Source organism: Ammospiza nelsoni, chromosome 18 (genome assembly GCF_027579445.1).
Source record: "Ammospiza nelsoni isolate bAmmNel1 chromosome 18, bAmmNel1.pri, whole genome shotgun sequence".
NCBI classification, from domain to species: domain Eukaryota; kingdom Metazoa; phylum Chordata; class Aves; order Passeriformes; family Passerellidae; genus Ammospiza; species Ammospiza nelsoni.
This window is the reverse complement of record NC_080650.1, coordinates 10,398,426-10,417,037: the sequence shown is the minus strand read 5'-3', so window position 1 is coordinate 10,417,037 and position 18,612 is coordinate 10,398,426. Positions and strand designations below refer to the sequence as shown.

At 44.7% G+C, this 18,612-nt stretch overlaps 1 protein-coding gene across 1 annotated transcript in view; it reads left to right on the top strand.

The window, feature by feature from the left end:
- The window catches only part of LOC132081360 (paxillin), a 44,964-nt gene that overhangs the window by 612 nt on the left and 25,740 nt on the right, over positions 1-18,612 (top strand). The window lies entirely within an intron of this gene.

The following is an 18,612-nucleotide window of genomic DNA, read 5'->3' as shown; positions in this document are numbered from 1 at the left end:
GTCTCAAGGGAAAGATCTAGAGAATTTGAGTTCCTTTGGTACCAAGCCGGAAAGGGTGTGGATCTGCCAAAATCCCTTGTGCTCTGGGAGGCATTAGGACGACTGAGTTCCGCTTATGAAACTGATTAAATCAGACACTGGGGAGGGGCTGTGATCCGTTACTTCCATCCTACCTTTAATAGAAACCAGACGTTCTGTTGACATACAGTCCAAGAAAATTGCAGGTTTATTTCTGGACCTGGAAGCTGACATTACGGTGCTGGCATAAAGCTGGTGGTCACACCTTCAGAAAACAGACTTTGAATTGGACTAATGATAAAACTTACGGGGCAAGGAGTCCATCTGCTGTGTGGCTTTCTGGTGAAAGGTGTGCCCAGGGAGGATTCATCCCTGGGGAGTGAAACTTCCTGCTTTGGTGAAGTAGCTGTTGGTGGAAACAGAAGTAATTTCTACTGCAGCTTCTTCTCATGGTTATTGTTCCTTTAAGTGGAGACAGCTCTGTTTACCTTTTCTCATATCTCTCATTCTGGTTATCTGTTGGAGATGTGGTGCGAGTTCCTAGCGTGTTCAGGAATGCATTGCTAGTCAGAACAGGATTCACCCGTCTGTGTGTTGACTTGGTGAGCAACCCTTCAAGGTGAGCATACAGGTCTGTGTAGGGCCAGTTTGGTGTCTCAGCAGCTGCTCTTCAGTAAACCATGGGAGCCTCCCTGTGCCCACTGCAAGGGCTGCATTCCTGAACAGTGGTACTGTGACTTCCCACTTGTTGGAATAGGCTGCTGCAGTCCCTTAACATTTTTTCTTTCCTCTGTAGGAGAATTAGAGGTGAACTGCAAAGAAATTTTGAAAAAGATCTGAAATTGTGCCTGGCTTGTTTTTCTGAGCTCTGAAGTGTATTGGGACAACCAAAAGCTAGAACTTTTAGTCTGAGCAACTTGATTTCATCAAGTCTTAATTACACTGCGTCTGTCTCAATTTTTGCACAGCCTTTCAGACTGGACAAGATCTAATTAACAGTAGGCAGCTGAACAAAAAAAAGTGTGACCCTTTCTCTCTGTAAGCTTTTCTGTGGTGTACAGAATTCAGCACGGAAAGCACACCAGCTGTTTTCCCTCTGTGAATCATTGTTAGCCCAAAATGGCTCACTTACTGCTCTAAAGCCTTTCACCTTGGGATGCACACATAATGAACTGTGCTGTGCTGATACAACCCCCCTGGAATAAGTCAGATTTTGAACTCAAGTGAGAGTTGTTTGTTTTTCTTTCCCCATTATCTATGGGTGGATTATCTGAGTTGTGGATTAACTGTGCCATGGATACAGACGTCTGCACTGGCTCTGTCCAGAGTCAAGCTGGTTAGGCAGGACTTGTTGGTTCAGGCACAGTGCCATGTAGACAAAGCTGCTCTGGCCCAAAAGGAGTTTGATATTGAGCTGGGACTTGCAGGTTCAGAGTTGATGTCAAGTCAAATCAGCTCAGATACTTCCACGCCTCGCTTCTGAATCTGTGTGGTGCAGAAATGAGCAGTGAGTGAAGGGCCTTGCTGGGCAGGAGTGAACTCCTCACAGAGACATTGGTGTGTCTGTTCTTAACTCCCTGCCTTTATCAAAAATCTCCCTAGAGCTGGAGGATTTGATTAGTGTGCACATGACCATGTAAAATGGAGGTCCAGGAGTATGTCAGTTTGGTTCTTGGACTGGAGAGTTTATGAAACATAAGAGAATAAATTTGAGGATTCATTTGGAGTTGAAAAAAAAATCTTCATTCCCTTTTCCCCCTCCCCCAGTGCTGAAGAAGCTCACACAGGAAACTCTCTGCAGGCTGGAGCTGTGCACCCTGGTGTTCTGGGGGAGCCTCCGTGGCTCAGGACACGCAGGGCTGGGGCTGGGTGGGAACTGGAGCAGCCCGTGCTGGGAGGGGGGAGGAGAGCAGCTGGCCGGGCTTGTCTCCCCGCAGTCCCTCTGAGGAAGCCTTTGCGGATGTGCTTGGAGTTTGACAGGAAGTTTGCCGAATGAATTTGCCGTCCTGCAGTGCTGTAAACTGGCACAGAGAGCACAGCTTTGTCCTCAAGAGTGAGAATCCAGATTTGGGGCTCTTGCCCCTTTCAGGGATTGCCAAAGCACAGCCTGTGCTTCCAGCACACGAGTGACCATCCACACATTCTTACTTCAGTCTGACATGCTGAATGAGATGTTGAGTTATGGTTCTGTGGTGCTGCCTTGTCTAAGTATTATGAGGGAACAGATCCATTAGGACTGCTTATTGCAGAGGAAAAAACCTAATTTGTGGAACCTGTCATGTATTTATGGTGAGAGGAGTAAGAGAAGAGAAACTTTACATTTGCTTTAGTCAGAATACTGTTTTGATTTTGTCTCCAAAAGTTTTTTACAGCCTTTTTCTGAAAGGGTTGTTTGCAAATACTACTGGGAAACCTTTTGGTAACTCCAGGCAGAAATGGCTTTTAGAAGCTTTCATTTGATAAAATTCTCATTTCTCTACTGCTGTTTAAAAAACAAAATTGTTTTCAAAGGCTTCAGGTATTTTTTAACTGGATTTTGCAATCAAAGACAAAACAGCATTCACCAGAGCTTGTAAGAGGTGTTTTACAAAGAAGTTATATCTGTTTAATGGGGACGTGTTTATGGCAGTGTTTTGCTGTCCACCTCAACTACATTGTGAGCTGTTTTTTTAGGTGTGCTTTTTCACTTCTAGAAGGATATTTCTTTTGCATAAAGTTTTTCTAGCAATTTGACTTCAAAATTCTGGGCGCAGAGTTCAAGGGCACAAGAGATTTTGCTTTATGAGTTGTTTTCCTCTGTTTTGGGAGCTCTAATCCACTCTCTCTTCAGTGCTTAATCCTCTCAAGATTGACTTTCAAGGGAGCAGTCTTGCCATTGATTTTTCATGGGAGTGTGGAGGGAGGTGCATGTGTTTCCATCTGTCATCTGTCCCAACATTTGGAAGATTGCTGTGCTCTGCAGGGCGGTGCTGTCTGTCCCTCTCCGGAGGGGGATGCTTGCCTGGTTCTGACTCAGTTCCTTTCGTTTGGGAGTCATATGCTGTGGGGTTTGGGCTCACTTGACTAAAGTTTGCTGTGAAATTGCTTAAGGTCAGCTACGCCCAGGAAATGGTATTGGGGGGAAGCACTGGTAAAGTAATTTGGTGCCTTGGCTTTCTACTGGCTCAGATTTCTGAGTCCTTCCTGCTGCTGGGCGAGAAGGCTGTAAACAGAACTAATGCTCTGCACAATGGGGTTCTGACTTGTTTCAGCTCCTTAGCTGTCGTGACCCCTCGTGAAACAGGGACTTCATTGTCCTGAGCAGCTCAGACAGGGAGTCCTCTGCCTCAAGCAGTGTGTGATGCAGAGAGAGGCTTCTTTTCTTGCTGCTCTATTTCCACGGAAAGGCTGGACTCTGTGCTGTCTTTAGCTCCTTTGTCCCTCTCTGGGAGAGGTCAACTTATCCTAAGTGTTCAGCTGCCCTCCTGGTTAAAACTGATCCTCCAACACCATCTCTGCCACGAGAGAAACAAATGGGAAACTTCTCATACATCTTTACATCTTCATCTCTCTCTCTCTCTCTCTCTCTCCCTCTCTCTCTCTCCTTTTTCTTCCTTTCCTGGGGAACACGATAGTTCAGTTTTCTGGACCACTTTTTCCTCACTTCTTGCCCTTTGAAGTCTATCTGTTATATGAAACAAGTTGTGAAACTGTAGAAATGACAGCTGAAATTTTGAAGTCTGGCAGCAGCACAAGGACTAATAATGCACTTCTGTTTTGATCAGAGTTGGTTTTCTGATCTGCTGCTCAGACAGACACATAAATCCCTTATATTAAACTCTGTTTAGAGGGGGGAAAAGCCTGTCCATGGCCACAAAACAAATCTAGTTTGAATCAGACTAATGTGTTAGTTGTGATACCCAGAATCTGATGCAGCTTTGGAGACAGCCAGAGCAGATTCTGAGTGCAGTTGTGAGTGCTAGTGGAAAATGAGTGTGAGTGAATGGGATCTCTGGTCCCAGTTTCCTGCTCTGGTCTCAGCCTGTGCTTCCCTCTTTGTGCTCTGATCCTTTGTGTCCCTTTTTGTCTGATGCGGAAGCTGTTAATGAAGATGCTCTTCTGTTCCAGCTGCCTGAAAGTGACACATTGTCTGTGGGAATGTCTCACTCTGTGATTAGGGAATGAGTTCCTTGCTCACTTCAGGCCTGTCCTAACAAACTGAGGTTTAGTAACAAACCCTGGGAGTACAGGTTATCATGCCTGTTAGGATATTGCACTGTAAAATGTTGAGTAGGGAACTGTCTCATCTGTGGCAGGATTACTGCATCCAGCAGTGCAGAGTAGAAGCAAGAAGTGGCACCATTATTACTTTCCACTTTGGTTGAAGTTGAATGGGTTAGAGAATAAGTTGTGATCTCAAATTGGTTTCACTTGATTTAAGCTGGCTGCTGAGGTGTTCCCTGTGGCCATCTCCCTTGCTTGTGTCCACATTAACTGTTGGACAGTTAACTGCATAAGCAAGCTGATTCTTCTCAAAGTCATTTTTTACAGGGACAGTGGACTGGAAAGTGAGGCTACCTCCTTCAGCTGTGGGTTATGTTTAATATAGCATAAGGTAACCATTGCTCCACAGCCTCAAAAATGTACCCTAACTTAAGGCATGTTGTTTCTCTGTCTGTGAAACAGGGGTAATTACTCCTTACCTGCAAAGTGTGGTCATGTTGGTTGAGATCTTTGTGTTTCTGAAATAGCTTCCAGCTGAAAAGCTTCTTTCAAGCTTTTCTGGTTCACCATTGCTGGAAAAGTTTTCAGTGGCAAGTTTAAATTAGATGTACAAGTTTTTATTCCTTTCTCAGGCCTGTTGAGTATTCCCTCTGTGCCTTTCTGATTGCTCATCCTTTCTTCACCCCCCATTATGACAGGCTGTGAGTAGGGAGAAAAGATTTTCTTTCCCTTCCAAGTTCCCCACAGTGGCTCTGCCCTCGTCTTTCCCTTCACCACAGAGCATCGTGAAGTCATTCAAGGAATGTTGTGTGCTAAAGATATACCATAAAAATAGGAGGTGGGTGATGACTTCCTCATATCAGTTTTAGCTGTTTTTCCCATTCATTCTCATTCTCTTTGCAAATGGCCCCAGAGCAGCAGCAGCAAGCAGCTAGGTGTTTAAATCCATGCTTTCTCTTCTGTGCTTATGTGTTTTTAAATCCCAGTGAAACAAACAAGTTGAAATGGGAACTGGAGTGCTGTGGAACAAGTTTGGTGTTGGTGTTTCAGTTACAGGAACTGAGTCCCTGAGGTTTTGTGTTTGTGCTGTTTAGGAGTCTGGTAAACTTTTTCTGCTCACAGCTTTTTCTTTTAGCAGACAGTAACTATTCTGAATTTACATGGGAAATTTATCTCAGCAGTTTGAGACAACTGTAAACTGAGGAGCCAAGAGAACTTACGGCAGGCCATGGGGGAGGCAGCCTGCATTGTTAGAGCTTGGCTCCTTTTTCCCTGGGCTGGACTGTCTCTACGCTGTGAACAAGTTCAGTTCAAGTTATTTAAATGATGATGAGATAGTGTGAAGTTGTCCAGTGCAGCTTGTCGTGCCACTTCTCACAGTGTTCTTATTACCCTGTGCCCATCTGTGTAGATGGCTCTGCTGGGTGAGGCACTGAGTGCCTGGCTGGCAGCATGCAGTGCAGTGTAGCTTCATTTCTTGTGGTTTTTTGCTGTTTATTGCACATGTTTAAACCTCTAACATTTTGCAAATCATTTGAAGAACATAAAAAAAAAAGGTAAATGGCACTCCAGGGAATAAACCTTCAGAATGACACTCTGCATGGGGAATTGTGCTTTAAATGGCTCAGCTATAAATCAGACTGTATGGGGGCTCCAGGAATAAACCAGTCCCGTGTTTTTGTCACAGAACTGAGCTGGCAGACAGAATTAATCCTGTGTCTGTCTAGATGCCTCAGAGGATCTTGCTTTATTTCCATTGCTGAACAAGAAGGTGAACAGAGAATTTCACTTTGTGCTTTGGGGAAGTTTGTGGTTGTTCAGGGACTGTGGTTAGGTTGAGTTTTAATAAGAGCAGGAGATGGTAAAAGAAGCCAGAGGTAGGAAAGGTCATGGGCAAGAGGACTGTGAATAATTTGCCATGGATTAGGGGCTTAGTATTCCCTTGTTTTATCCTCTTTCATGGTCCTAAACCAGTTCAGGGCTTCTCTGTGAAAAGGTTTCTTTTGGGTTGAAGCCACTAATTTCAGCTGGGTCAGACCATGAAGCCTAGGGCTAACTGCATGTCACTTGAGGTTACTGGTGCCCCATGAGCTGGAATAAGATGATGGCTTGGCTGCTCTCTGTTGCTCATCTTGTTTTACCATTAGTTGCACCCATTGCTCCCTATTTCTCAGCACCAGCAGCTGCCTTGGGACTAGGTTTGGGTTGATTTGGTGGTGTTTTTTGGTTTTTTTTTTTGTTTTTTTTTTTTTTTTTTTTTTTTTTTGTTTTTTTTTTTTTTTTTTGTTTTTTTTTTTTTTTTTCTGCCTTTTGGACAGAGGTAATCCCCAAGAGTAAGCTGCCTAGAGTAGTACTCCTGGTTTGAAGCTCCTGTTCATTATGGTTTTGTATGGGAGACATTTTTGGGCTGTGTAGGCCTGGTCAGGCAGTGTGACACACAGCTGGAACTATTCTGCCTGGCTGTGAGCAGCTCCAGCAGTTAGACAGGATCCCTGCAGAGAGCTGGAGCACTGGGGGAGGGAGTGAAATGCCATTGCATCCACGTCATGAAATCTCTTATCAGTGGCCAACTCAGTGTTGTGAGTGGGTGAGCTGCACTGGCCTGAGGAAGCTGCCTTTTATTTCTCCTGTGAAGGATGAGGAGCTCAGCACTGTCAGTCAGGCTGAGAGCTGTGCAGTGGCTGTGTGGAGTTTGAGATGAATTTGTCAGTCAGGTTCTTATAACCCTAAGCTTGTGGTTTTCAATCTATCCTGCTTGTGCTTAATCTGAGATTTGCTGCTTGGCTGTCCTGAGCAGTTTGCTTGGGCAGTGCCTCACAGCTGCTCTGGCATGCTGCTCCTGTGCTTCTTAACTGCTTAAACCCAGTGCCTCCAGCACCTTCTGTCTTGGGGTCATGCTTAAAATGCTGTGAGTCTGAGAGAAAATCTGCTAGGTTATAATTCATTTTTCTAGTAGGGTTGGTTAAGGGCTTCACTTGTTGGATGCTGCTTTCCCATCAAATGCAAGGGAGAAATCTGCTTGGAGCAGATCACCGTGGCGTGGCTGTGGTGATGTGAAACTCTGAGAGCCTCTGGGCTGGCTGGATCTGCTGAGCCCCTGATTGTGTTGCTTGGCTCTGGAGAATGCTCTGTGTGGGGTGGGAGAGCCGGGGGCTGTGAGGGGTTTGGAGCAGTGTCTGTGCTTGCTCCTGTCCCTGCAGGGGTGGGAGGCTGTTTGCTGGGGAGGAGGGGCTGAAGGAAGGGGCTGGGGGTGGTGCAGGGAGGAAGCTTTATGTAATTCTTGGCTGGCTTTTGAATAATTGTTTTAATGAAATGGAATGCAGTGTATTCAGTACTTGCTTGGCAGAAACAGCTATTTTTTTTTGTCGTTTTTTTCTGTTTTCTATCTTGGAGGGGGAAAAGGAGTTGGTGTCGCTCTATTTTCCAGCTGCTTTAAACACTCTAGGCTTGGATTTGTCACGAAGATAGAAGTGGAATATTGTTTTTGCTGAGGGGGCAGTTGCTCTGCTGTGCACGTGTGGCACATTCTGTTGGTACATTGGGTGTGTAAGTGGCAGAGCCTGGTCCCTGGGTTTGTTTCTCTGAGGGCTGGGGATGCCAGTGTGGTTTGAGGAGGAGCAGGTTAATTTTAAAGTACCCAACAGTAACAGGATGAGAGTGATGTAAGTACACATCCATATAAAATGTGAGGGCATCCAAGTACTTGATAAAAAAATTCATCTCTTTTCCTCTGTGCCCTAGTTCAGGGCATAGTGGGGAAGAACATGATGAGCTGAGACAAAGAAGTCAACTCAATTTTCAGCGAAGCAAATATGTAGGCAGTGGGAGTCTTGACTTCTCTAGACTTGTGCAAAACAGTCTCTCCAGTCATCTCAAAGGATTGGTGACTTTTATCATAGCATTGGTGGAGGGACAATCAGAGATCATGCTGAAAACCCTTTTTTAGAAAGCAATTTGAAGAAGGATTTATTTCATGTACCTCTGAAAGGGAAGTTTATTCTCATGCTGCTTCTATTTCAGTATTGCTGCCATTTCCATTTTTGGTCAGTGCTGGAGATCAGTCTCTCTTACTCATCTCTACCTCTCAAAAATCTACTTTCTTTTTAATCCTAGGAATTTTTTTTCTCAGCTGTTCTTTTCTGCAATCAAGAGTTCTCTTGTGAGTAACAACCTTTGGTTGATAGAATAAAATTTTTCTTTATCAAATAATAACAACAACTTATGTTCAGGGCACTGAGATGAAGAAGCTGTCATGCATTTAATTGCTTTATTAATACTGCTCTTGGTAAAATATCCTCACTGTTTCTCTTGCTGCTGCTGAAACAAGCAAGAGCCTTGTGAGTGGTACTTGTGTCATGATACCAGTTGACAGGTACAATGATGGGTCATCTACCTTCTCATGTAAGAGGAGATAAGAAAACCTTAAACATTCTCCAGCTCTTCTCCATCCACTGTCTCCAGTATACTCCAGTTCTAAAAATGTTAGTTTTCTATCTAGATTTAACAGTTTTCTTTCTTGCAGTGGGCCAGTGTCTGACACTGTGAAACTCTTGAGCCACATTCCTCTGCCAATGCTAAAAAAAACCCAAAAACCACCCCTGAGTCAGAGCTCTGCAGCTACAGAGCCATCAGCAGTCTCCATCCAATTGCCACCCACACTCCCAAAGTGGACTGGGGGACCAGTTCCCACGTTAATTTCTGAAACACTGTCCTCCTTTCATTCCCAGAAGCTGTTTTTAAAGTGGAAAGAAGCTGCTTTAGCTACATTTTTAACCATGTGCTTCTTGGGCCCTTGTACTCTGTTGTCTTTCAGAGCTGTTGCTTGCCCTCTAGCTGCATAACTTGGGTTATTTTTAAGTTACAGTGCAGTGCTCATCAGACTGAAAGCTTCATTTTAAAACTTTCTACCTATTATAGTTATAAGTAGTACCAACATTCACAGGACTGAAAAATGTGAAGTATTTTGTTGTCATTTCCCCCTGCCCTGTTCTGTGAGTTTACATTGTGCTTTTGGCAGCGCTTTGTGTAAAGTCAATTTTTGATGATGACTTACACTTTTTGGCTTACAGAGATTTCAGTGTTGCTTCCAAGTCTGCTCCCACCACGCTGCAGAGAACCTTTGCAGAAATGAAAACTTCTTAAAAGAAACATCCACCATTTTGAGAGTACTTCTTTAATAATTAGATTTTTAACAAGCCAGTTAAACCACATTTGACACAAGTTCTCATTTTACAAAAAGGGAAACAACCCACTTCAGAGTGGTTGGCAGGTCAACCCAGCAAGTCTTTATTTATATCTCAATATATTAACTTTTTATCTGGGTGAGATTTGCTGGGACTCTATCTCCTTATTGACACAGGCTTTTAAATCGTGAGATACCTTGGTTTTTTAAGGGTAGATTTGCATTTGTTGAATATTCTTTGCATTTATGCTTTTGGGAGCTATGCTTGTTACTTCCTGAATGGGAAGTTGCTGAAGCTAATGAAAAGTATGTGTTTCAAGGTCTAAAATCTGTCAAGTCTGCATTCTGAATCCCATTTAAGAGCCTTCAGGATAGGAATGCCTCAATAAGACTGTACTAAATATGGGTATGATTACAGAGTCTCTTTAGTGTCCCCATTCTTTATTACTGGAGTCCTCCTTCTGCTGGTAGCCAGGGCACTCTACATCTCATTGGCAGAATTGGTTCTTCTAATGCTTTTAATGAATTCAGAATTCTTTTAATGAATTCAGAATTTACACTAGTATTTCAGTCCTTTATTTCATCATCTTTATGTGTGTCTCAAATTTTGTGACTGGCACTTTGCCTAGATGGGTCTATACTCAGATCTGTTTATGCTGCTTGGATAGGATTTCCACAGCTTAAAAGATGCTGGTTTTTTCCCCTCAAGTTCCATGTCCATTATTGCATAACCATGCAAATCCTGCTCTTCCCTTTATTGGTAATAGGGTCCACATGCTTTCCTGTTTCTGTTAGTTTTAAAAAGGCAGCTAATTAACTTGGAATGTGCAAGCTCTGACAGTACTTTGTCTGTGTCTGTGTCCAAACCCATTTTTACATAAGCAGATGGAGAGGATCACAGGGATCCTTAGCAATGCTGTTCCTGGCTGTGTGGTACCTGTATGCTGCTGGGGTGTCTGAGGTGCTGCTCCTGCTGCTGCTGAAGGAGGAGAGGGCTTTACTTTTGCTTATCCTTTCTCCTTCTGTGTTGTGTGACTGTTTGACATATCCCTTCCTGCTGACTGCTGTGCTCGTCTCTTCCCTGACCCAAAAGAAGACAGTCAGCTTTTTCCCACTGGGTGTGTATCCTGTTGGACTGCTTCACAGAGGGGTCCTGTGAGAGCCAGAGCCTGCACAAGTAAGTGGCAGCAGCACATGTCTGGAAGAGGGAGTAAAACCTCTCCATTTTTGGCAGTGGTGAGCTGTTAATTTGCCTTTCTGCATCTTATGAAACTGTATCCTTCACTCCAGGGTGCTCACTGTCCAGTGGAGCTCCTGTGCTCCTGGAAACCCTGATGTAACATGTTTTCCTTCCCTAGATGAGTTAGAATCAGCACTTACCAAATTATGATCTCCAAGCTGAGGAGTGCTTAACAGCTGTTGTGAGGGGTCCCCTTGAGAGGTCAAACCCACGCCCTTCTCATTTCCACCTGAGGGCTCTGGGGCACAAGCACACCAGGATTGCTGCTGCCCAGAGATGTGGAGACCACTGCTGTGTGTTCACAATGTTGTGATTTGCCACTGTTGGTTTCACACTAAGCTACTGCTTAGAAGCTGCTTGGAGGAGTGATCCAGTCCTGGATCAGCATGTGTTGTAACCTCAGTGCTTTTTATGACAGCTTTCAGTTGTACAAATTTCAACTAAATGCCAACACAGGGCTTAAAAAATGCCCTTTTCTACCCTCTTTTCAGTGGGCATGCATGGGCATATAAAGGGTTGCTTGTTGTAGCTGGGTGCTGCACACCTCTGCATTCAAGCCTTGAGCTTTTGTTACCAGAGCTGTGGTTTAAAATCTAATGTCTTGTTTCCTGCTGGTTCTGTTCCCATCCTTGGACTCTTGTCTCGTGGAGATCTCCTTTGTACCAGATTTGTCAGATGTTTGTAGAATGGCAGGGCTGTGTTTTGACCTGGTGCTTGTGGAGTAGCTGCAGGCTGGTGCAGCAGGAAGGGTCTGGTTCCTCAGATAGCTGCCTTGGCTGAGCCCCTCTTCCTGTAGGAATACAAGGCAGCTGGTACTTTGTCCAGAGGCCTTGGCCCTGGAAATTTTCCCTGAGGGGTCAGTTCAGTGGCTGCTTGTTTGGTGTTTGTAATTTTTTGTTTAGGCAGAGCACAGCAGATCCTGTTCTACTTCTAGAAACTTTCAGAGGGAATCCAGCACCAAGTGAAAATTCTTATGATATGCACAAGAAGGGTCACTTAATATTTTGCATGTGTAAGGATAAATAAAGGACTAAATAAGACAGTGTATTGGTTACTAGTGGTTTTGGTTACTAGTGGTTTTGGCTTTATTAAATTTTTTTTCCCATCTAGAATGTTGGCTAAAATCCAGCCCAGGTCAGTAGCGAGGTGTTAACTGCTTAGTTGTTTGTGTAAAATGTTTACACTCCCTCCAGTCTGTTCCTCCCACCAAACTGGCCAGGATGCCGTTTCATTCCTGTTTGTACAGAGCAATGTCCCTGGCTTTAGTCTGAGCCAACCCTCCCTTCCAGAGACACTTGGGTCAGGATTGGCCATTTGCTGCTGCCTTTGTCTGGGACTTCCTGGAAATGCCTGAGGATGTGTTTGCTGTCAGGCAGAGATCAGAAATAGATCTTGCGTAAGAAAAGCCACTCCAGAAGAAGACTGTCAGAGGCTGTACTTACCCTCGTTGGAGTCCAAAGCTGTTTCCAGTTTCACAGGGAGAGAAATGGAGACTCTCTAATTTGTGCAGATAGTTGTTCCTTGTGATCTTTTACAGGGCTAGGTGTAACTGCCTGCTGAACGCCAGTGAGTTTGCTTCCAAAAGGAGAGGATTCTGACAAAAGACTTGGTGGCAGGTGGAGCTCATAGCAGACTGCAGATTCAGGCTGAGAAATTCCAACTTAAATATTTTTAGTACAGGCCTGAGAGTCAGATTTGTTTTCTATTCTGATATAATATGGACTTGCCATGTTATGTTGTGCTGTTCAGGGCTGCATCTCAGTTCTCCATTTCTGAAAGGTACATTTCTTTTGTGCTGTCAAGGAAGTGTGAATGTTAGGATGAGCATTCTGATTTGTGAGCCTTGTTGGGATTCAGGTGCAGTGGCTGCAGACTTCACTGCCTGCAGTTGCTGCAGGCCACAGCCAGTTCTATCAATACAAAATGGAATATGTGGAGATTGAGGTTTAGGGTGTGGAACTGTGACAGCTGCGACTGAAAAGCTTCCATGTGATAAGTGCTGTAACTTGTGTGTGGGAACATCATCTGAGGACAGTGGTACTGAAATCAAACAGCCTGAATCCCTGGAGGCCAGGAGCTGGAGTACTGGGGAAGGCTGGTAAGTTTTACAGATCACCCTGTGATCCTTCTCTTGTGCAATCTCCAACTTCTCTGTCCAGTGAGCAGAACCCAGCTTTGCTCTTCAGCATTGTGCAAACGTTGAGGTCAGATCAGCTTTTGCACACGCTGTGTCACAGGATGTGCCACAGCTGTGATGTACAAACCCTTGACAAACTTTTCCTCATTCTCCTGAAGACTGTTCATGGAGCAGTGAAAGAATTTTTTGTGCTTCTCCAGCTTTGGAAATGGTTTCCTGTTATTCAGGACTCTGCCAGCCCAGTGAATCTAGGTAGAAAGGAACCACACAAAGGATTATCTTCTATTTTAGCTTCACACAACCATGAATCTGGAGGCATCCAAGGCTTGTGTAGCTGCATCTGGCCTTCTCAGGAGCCTTTGGTAGCTGTGAAACTGAAAATATTTATTTGTTTGGTAAGGAACATGGAACATGAATTCAATTTTCAGCAGCCAGTCTTAGCATAAGGTGTTTTTTTCTTGGCATGAGCTGTTTGCTGCTCACCACTATAAACAGAGGGAAGTAAATATAAGATGTCTCTTTCCACTTCAGGTGTGGAGAAAACCATGCTATAAAAAAAGAAGATGCTGTATGTGGCAGGAAATAACCCTTCCTTCCATTCCAACCCCCTGATCTAGCACTTCTGGAAATGAGAAATAAATGGGAGGACACACCCTTGGGAGGGAGCGGCCTCTGAAAGTCTCTGTCCTCTATGCTGCCCTTGGATCTTCAGTGCCAGTAAGAGTTTGTTCTTCCTGGTGTTTCTGTTGGCAGCTTTTGAATGTGATAGGCAAGGCAGTGGAGTGCACAGCTGAGGTTAATTTGAAGAACTTCAAAAGGCTACACTTGGGTTTAGCAGCTTTTTGTCCAAAAAACAAAAAAACATATTCAAACCATATTTTGTTTCTCTGGAGCATTTTCCCTTCTGATAGGAGAAGGGACTTGAAGTACAAATCACTTTCAGTGTGAGGATGCTCAGCACACTTGTGACATATTGAGGAATATTTATCTCTGACCACTAAAGCAGTTGTGTACCTTGTGGGACTTCCATTATCTCAGCCATCTAATGAACTGTTCTGAGACAGGGGAAAGGGGATGGAAGTTTGGATCAGGAAGTTGGAGAAAGGCAGAATAACTGCATGTTTCTCTTTTGTAGGTGGTGGTTCATTTATCTCACTCAGTTTAAGCTGGAGTCTAGTGTTCAGAGAGCTAAGTGGAAAAATTCTGGTCCTACGGGAAAATCATTTGTGGTTCCTTCACACAGCCTGGACTGTAGGCAGGGAGTGCTGTGAATTTGTTATTTCATCCAGGAAACTCTGCTGACTCAATCTTCAAGCACTTGTGGTGTCTCTCAGCCAGCATGCTGAGCTGGTGATCCCATGCCCTGTGGAACTGGTTAAGATCAGGTTACCTCCCTGCCAGCTTGGTGCTGTGAACAGAGCCAGCAGCCAAAGGATTTCGCAGCCTGTTGCATCCAGGATGTCAGGAGGTGGCTCTGAGGTGCTCCCCAAGGAATGGGGCTGTGGCTCCCAGGCCCTGCTGGTGCCAAGCTGCAGACTGGTCACTGGTTCTCCCACAGTGTCCTTGTGCCCTTGAGAGCCCTGCAGCTGCTGGGCTGCACAGGAACCTGCTGACTGCACGTGGTGCTGCCCAGCCTCCAGCACCCTCACCCTGCAGACAGACAGACAGACAGACCACTGCAGCTCTGGGTGGCACAGAAATGCATTCATTTGCAAGAACATGGTGTGGGCAGGGAGGATCTAGTGGTGACATTAATGATTTTTCAGCAGAGCCACACACAAATAGCCCTCCTGCCCATCTGGGGGATCTGGTAGAAGCTCTGAGCTCACATGATGGCTTCTGTTGGGTTTTTGTAGCACACAGAGTTGGCTTATCTCCACTTTTATGGTCAGGAGTCTGTCAAAATCTCACTCTTCAGCTCAACAGCACAAATGAGGCATCAGTGGGTGCATTGCACGTGCAGCCCTAGGGACTGAGCCATGTCCCAGTCCTGGGGCTGAAAAGCCAAAATTTAATGTCAGTGTTGGTTTGGGTGGAAGCAGCAGATAATGTCTCCAGAATAGGGAGTGTTTCAGCTGGAGATGTCTGCTGGCTGCATCTTTTCAGGCTGCCTTTTCTTCTGGTCTGCATCTGAGCTGCAGATGAATTATGGGAATCTGACAGGAGGGTAGGTGATTTCTTTCAACTAATGGCAGGATGGGCTGGATTTACAATTTGTGTTCTGGCCTAAGTTTTGAAAGTAGAACATTTCCATTTAAAGCAGAAATTTTATTCATTTACTTGAACAAGAGCTCAATTCTGCCATTGGTCTTTTTAATATATTTTCTAAAAGCTGCTTAAGTCATAGAATGGTTGGAGCTGTTCTTCCAAGAAACCTAATGAGTTTATCTAAAAAACTGAAACCAACACGTCAGCAAACTTTTATTGGATTAGTAAGTTGAATTAGTTTAGAAAGTATCTGGTGATCAGCAGGGCAAGTTCCAGGAACAGCCTGGGTTTGCATGCTGGGGAAGGGAGGATCCCTGGGCCTTTCCCTTACACTGGCAGTGCATGATGGTGTCAGCTCTGCTGGAACTACAGCCAGAGCACTCCAGGGTTTGCAGTTCATCCCCAAAAATGCAGTGAGTAGTTACTGATAAACAGTTCCTGAAATTGCTTCACACAGGCTGCATTTGCACACCCTTTTACAGCCCCAGGCTTGGGTGGTAGCAGTGCCTGTTAGCTGTGACCAGTTAGTTGGCCACAAGCTCTGGAATAAACTCTCCAGCTTGGGTCTCAGTGGTTGGGAAAGGAAGCCACAGTCCCTGCTGCAGCTGCTCATGCAGACCACATCTCACACTGCAGTGTCTTTCTTTGTTTGGATGTTTGCTGATAGTGGTCAGGGCTGGGTGCATGTGCTGCTGTGCCGGGCCAGGCTCACTGCTGTGGCTGTCAGTGCTCCAGTTCTGGCACAGAAGGGATTCAGGGTGGCTGCCACCCCCTGATTCCAGCAGCAGTTCTGGCTGTCACAGGATGGATCCTTGCTCAGTCTGTCTCTGCAGCCTGGGCTAGCCAGGCACAACTGCAGCTGGGAGGTTGCCTTTGCTTTTTGGGAGCACCCACACAAGTTTGTGAATCAGTGCTACAAATGCAAAATTTGGCTAATTTTAAGGGGCAGTTTTGATCTGAAAGTAGAGAGAAGCTTCAGAATATTAATGGTTGTTGTCTTTACTGTAATTTACCATGCCACATATTGATATTAGTTTGGACATTTGTTTAGTTAAGCAGTGACACAAGACATGACTTGCAGCAATACTTTGATAGTGAGAAAGCACAAGGCTTTAAACATTAGTACATTAAAGAGAGAGCTGAGTGATTTTACTGACCATGCAATCTGAACTTTCTCTAAGCAGGTCTGGGCAATGTGAAGTAAAAATCCCAGTGGCTGCTCTGTACTCATACTCCAGCAGTTGTTAGGTCTGGAAAATGACTTACCTTTTGTGGCTTGGATTTTTGTGTATCTTAAATAACAATCTGCCCCTGCTTCACAAGAAAGCTGAGCACTTTTGTGTGTCCTGTGTTCTAACCACTTTCTTGACATATTGATTACATTTTGGAAAACTTTTAGATGTCATCTCAAAATGTCTTAGACAGTAAGCCAGACTATTTCACATCTTTCTATATATGTGAGCTGGAGAACTTGAGGATTTTAAGAGCATATAATTGCACTTTGAGTTTTTAAGGTCTCATTTTGAATGTAGTCTTTGTATTTTCTTGCTTTTGTAGTCTCTGATCTTTTTACATTTAAAAGCATTGATTTAAACCTGTTAATAAATGTCTTTTACCTGGAAGTCAATGCCTTTACCTGTTCTTGATTTTCCTATTTCTGATAAGGCTCTTCCATTTTGCTGAGAAAAATCAAAATGGGAATTCCTGCCATCAGTGTTTGGGGCTCCCCACACCTTCTGCAGTCGAACTCCAGGGCAGTGAGAAGCCCTAGCAAGGCTCCAGCAAGTGTTCTTGATGCAGGTCTTGTAGAGCACTGCAAATATTTCTTTTGAAAGGCTGTTTAATAGGATAAATATACCCAGGCTCCCCATTCCTCTGCAGTTACTCATAAGGTAAAACTGTCATGCCAGGGATTGGGTTACTGCCTTGAGCTGTCTCCCTCTATGTGAGCTGGAGCTGCATTTACTCCTGGAGGTGCTGGGGAGACTTATTTGAACCTAATGAGATTTTTAAGATTTGCATTCAGGGGTTTTGCAAAGAGGCGTCTCAGATGAGGCTGCAAGCTCAAACTGCAGTTCTGGAAATGCAATTCCTTTCCCCTCACTCTCTCAGGGAACAGCAAAATCAAGGATTTGAATTCAGCATCTTGCAGGTATTAAGAAAAAAGGGCTGGAGAATGGTGCGTGATTCTGCCAGTGAGAGGTCTGCAGTTTGTCTGATGCCAAGAGAGACATGATTAGCATGTAAAGTCCATCTCATTGAGAGCTGCCCTTAGGGCTGTCTTCATTTTTATTTCTATTTGCCCATCCTCTAGGAATCCTCTGCTGCCTAAACCAGGAAAACTTGCAGCACTTCTACTTATTTGGGTAAATAGAGGCAGGGGGAAATAGGGAGGTGCAGGTACCTGTTCTGTGCAGCTGCAGCAGAGGAAATTCTGTAGTTTGTGCTCTGACATCTCATCCTGATTCCCCAGTGTGCTGTGTCTGGGCTGTCAGGGACATGTGGCACCAGAGATGCTGGGGAGATGGGACTCTGTGGCTGAATGCATTTGCTGTGTGCTGGCTGGGTGAGGAATCCTGTCTCCAGTGCTACTCACTTTCCAGATGTCTCCTGCAAGAGGCAGAGCTACAGGCAGTCTGTGGTTTGATACATGTGCAGATGTGGCTTTCAGCTGTTGAAAATGAAAGGCTGATATCTGAGGCATTTGAAGTATCTTGCTTCAGTTATGCTTCCATTTCCTCCCCAGCAGTAGATGAGATGGGGAAGAAAATTGACCACCATCCTTTTGATCTACTCACTGTCTTGATAATGCTGTGATTTGCTGTGTCAGCATGGCTTAATAATCCTCAGTTGTTGAGAGAGATGAACTGCATATGGAAATCCTTTCTCCGGAGGAAAGCAAATTTAGATTTCTCTAAATTGCCTCACTTAAAAAAAAAAAAAGGAAAAGATAAATTCCAAACCGCTTATGAATAGTGGAAAATTATTTACTGCTTGAGGAAGAATTAGCATTGAAAAGCTGCTTGATGTCAGTTGGCAAATGTGAATTTGTCGATGCCTTGTCATGTAGGTTTTTTCAGAATTAATCCATGATGTGTTCTGCTTCAGTGTCACCTTAATCCAAGAGCATTTCTGAAATGCACAGGAAAGGGGAAGTGAACAAAGTATGCTTTGATATGCATGGGAAGACACATCTAAATATATAAATATCTATTTTTCTTTTTAGTCACTTTAAAGGGGCTGAGTCCAGCTCAAATTCCTGGAAAGGGGTGTTGGTGTGTGCATCAGTACAAAGGGTACCTCTTGCTGTTGCAGACTGCAGAGCAGTGCTGTGCTCCCTGGGCTGGTGTTGCTGCTGTGTCAGGCAGAGCTGGGCTGTGGGAAGCTGAAGAATGTGCCCCTGGCTGCTCAGAGGATGCTGCATCTGCAGGCAGCGAGTGCTGACACGCAGCCATGCCGAGGGAGCCTGCCCTGGAGCCCCTGGAGTGCCGGAGCTCCTCTGGGCCCACGGAGCTGTGGGCTGGGGAGATAGCACAGGAATGTGCACTGCAGAGCTGGGAATTTTCAGTGCAGCTTGAACTGGTAAATGGGGCTCAGCCTGAGGATTTGTCCTGCTCTTCTGCC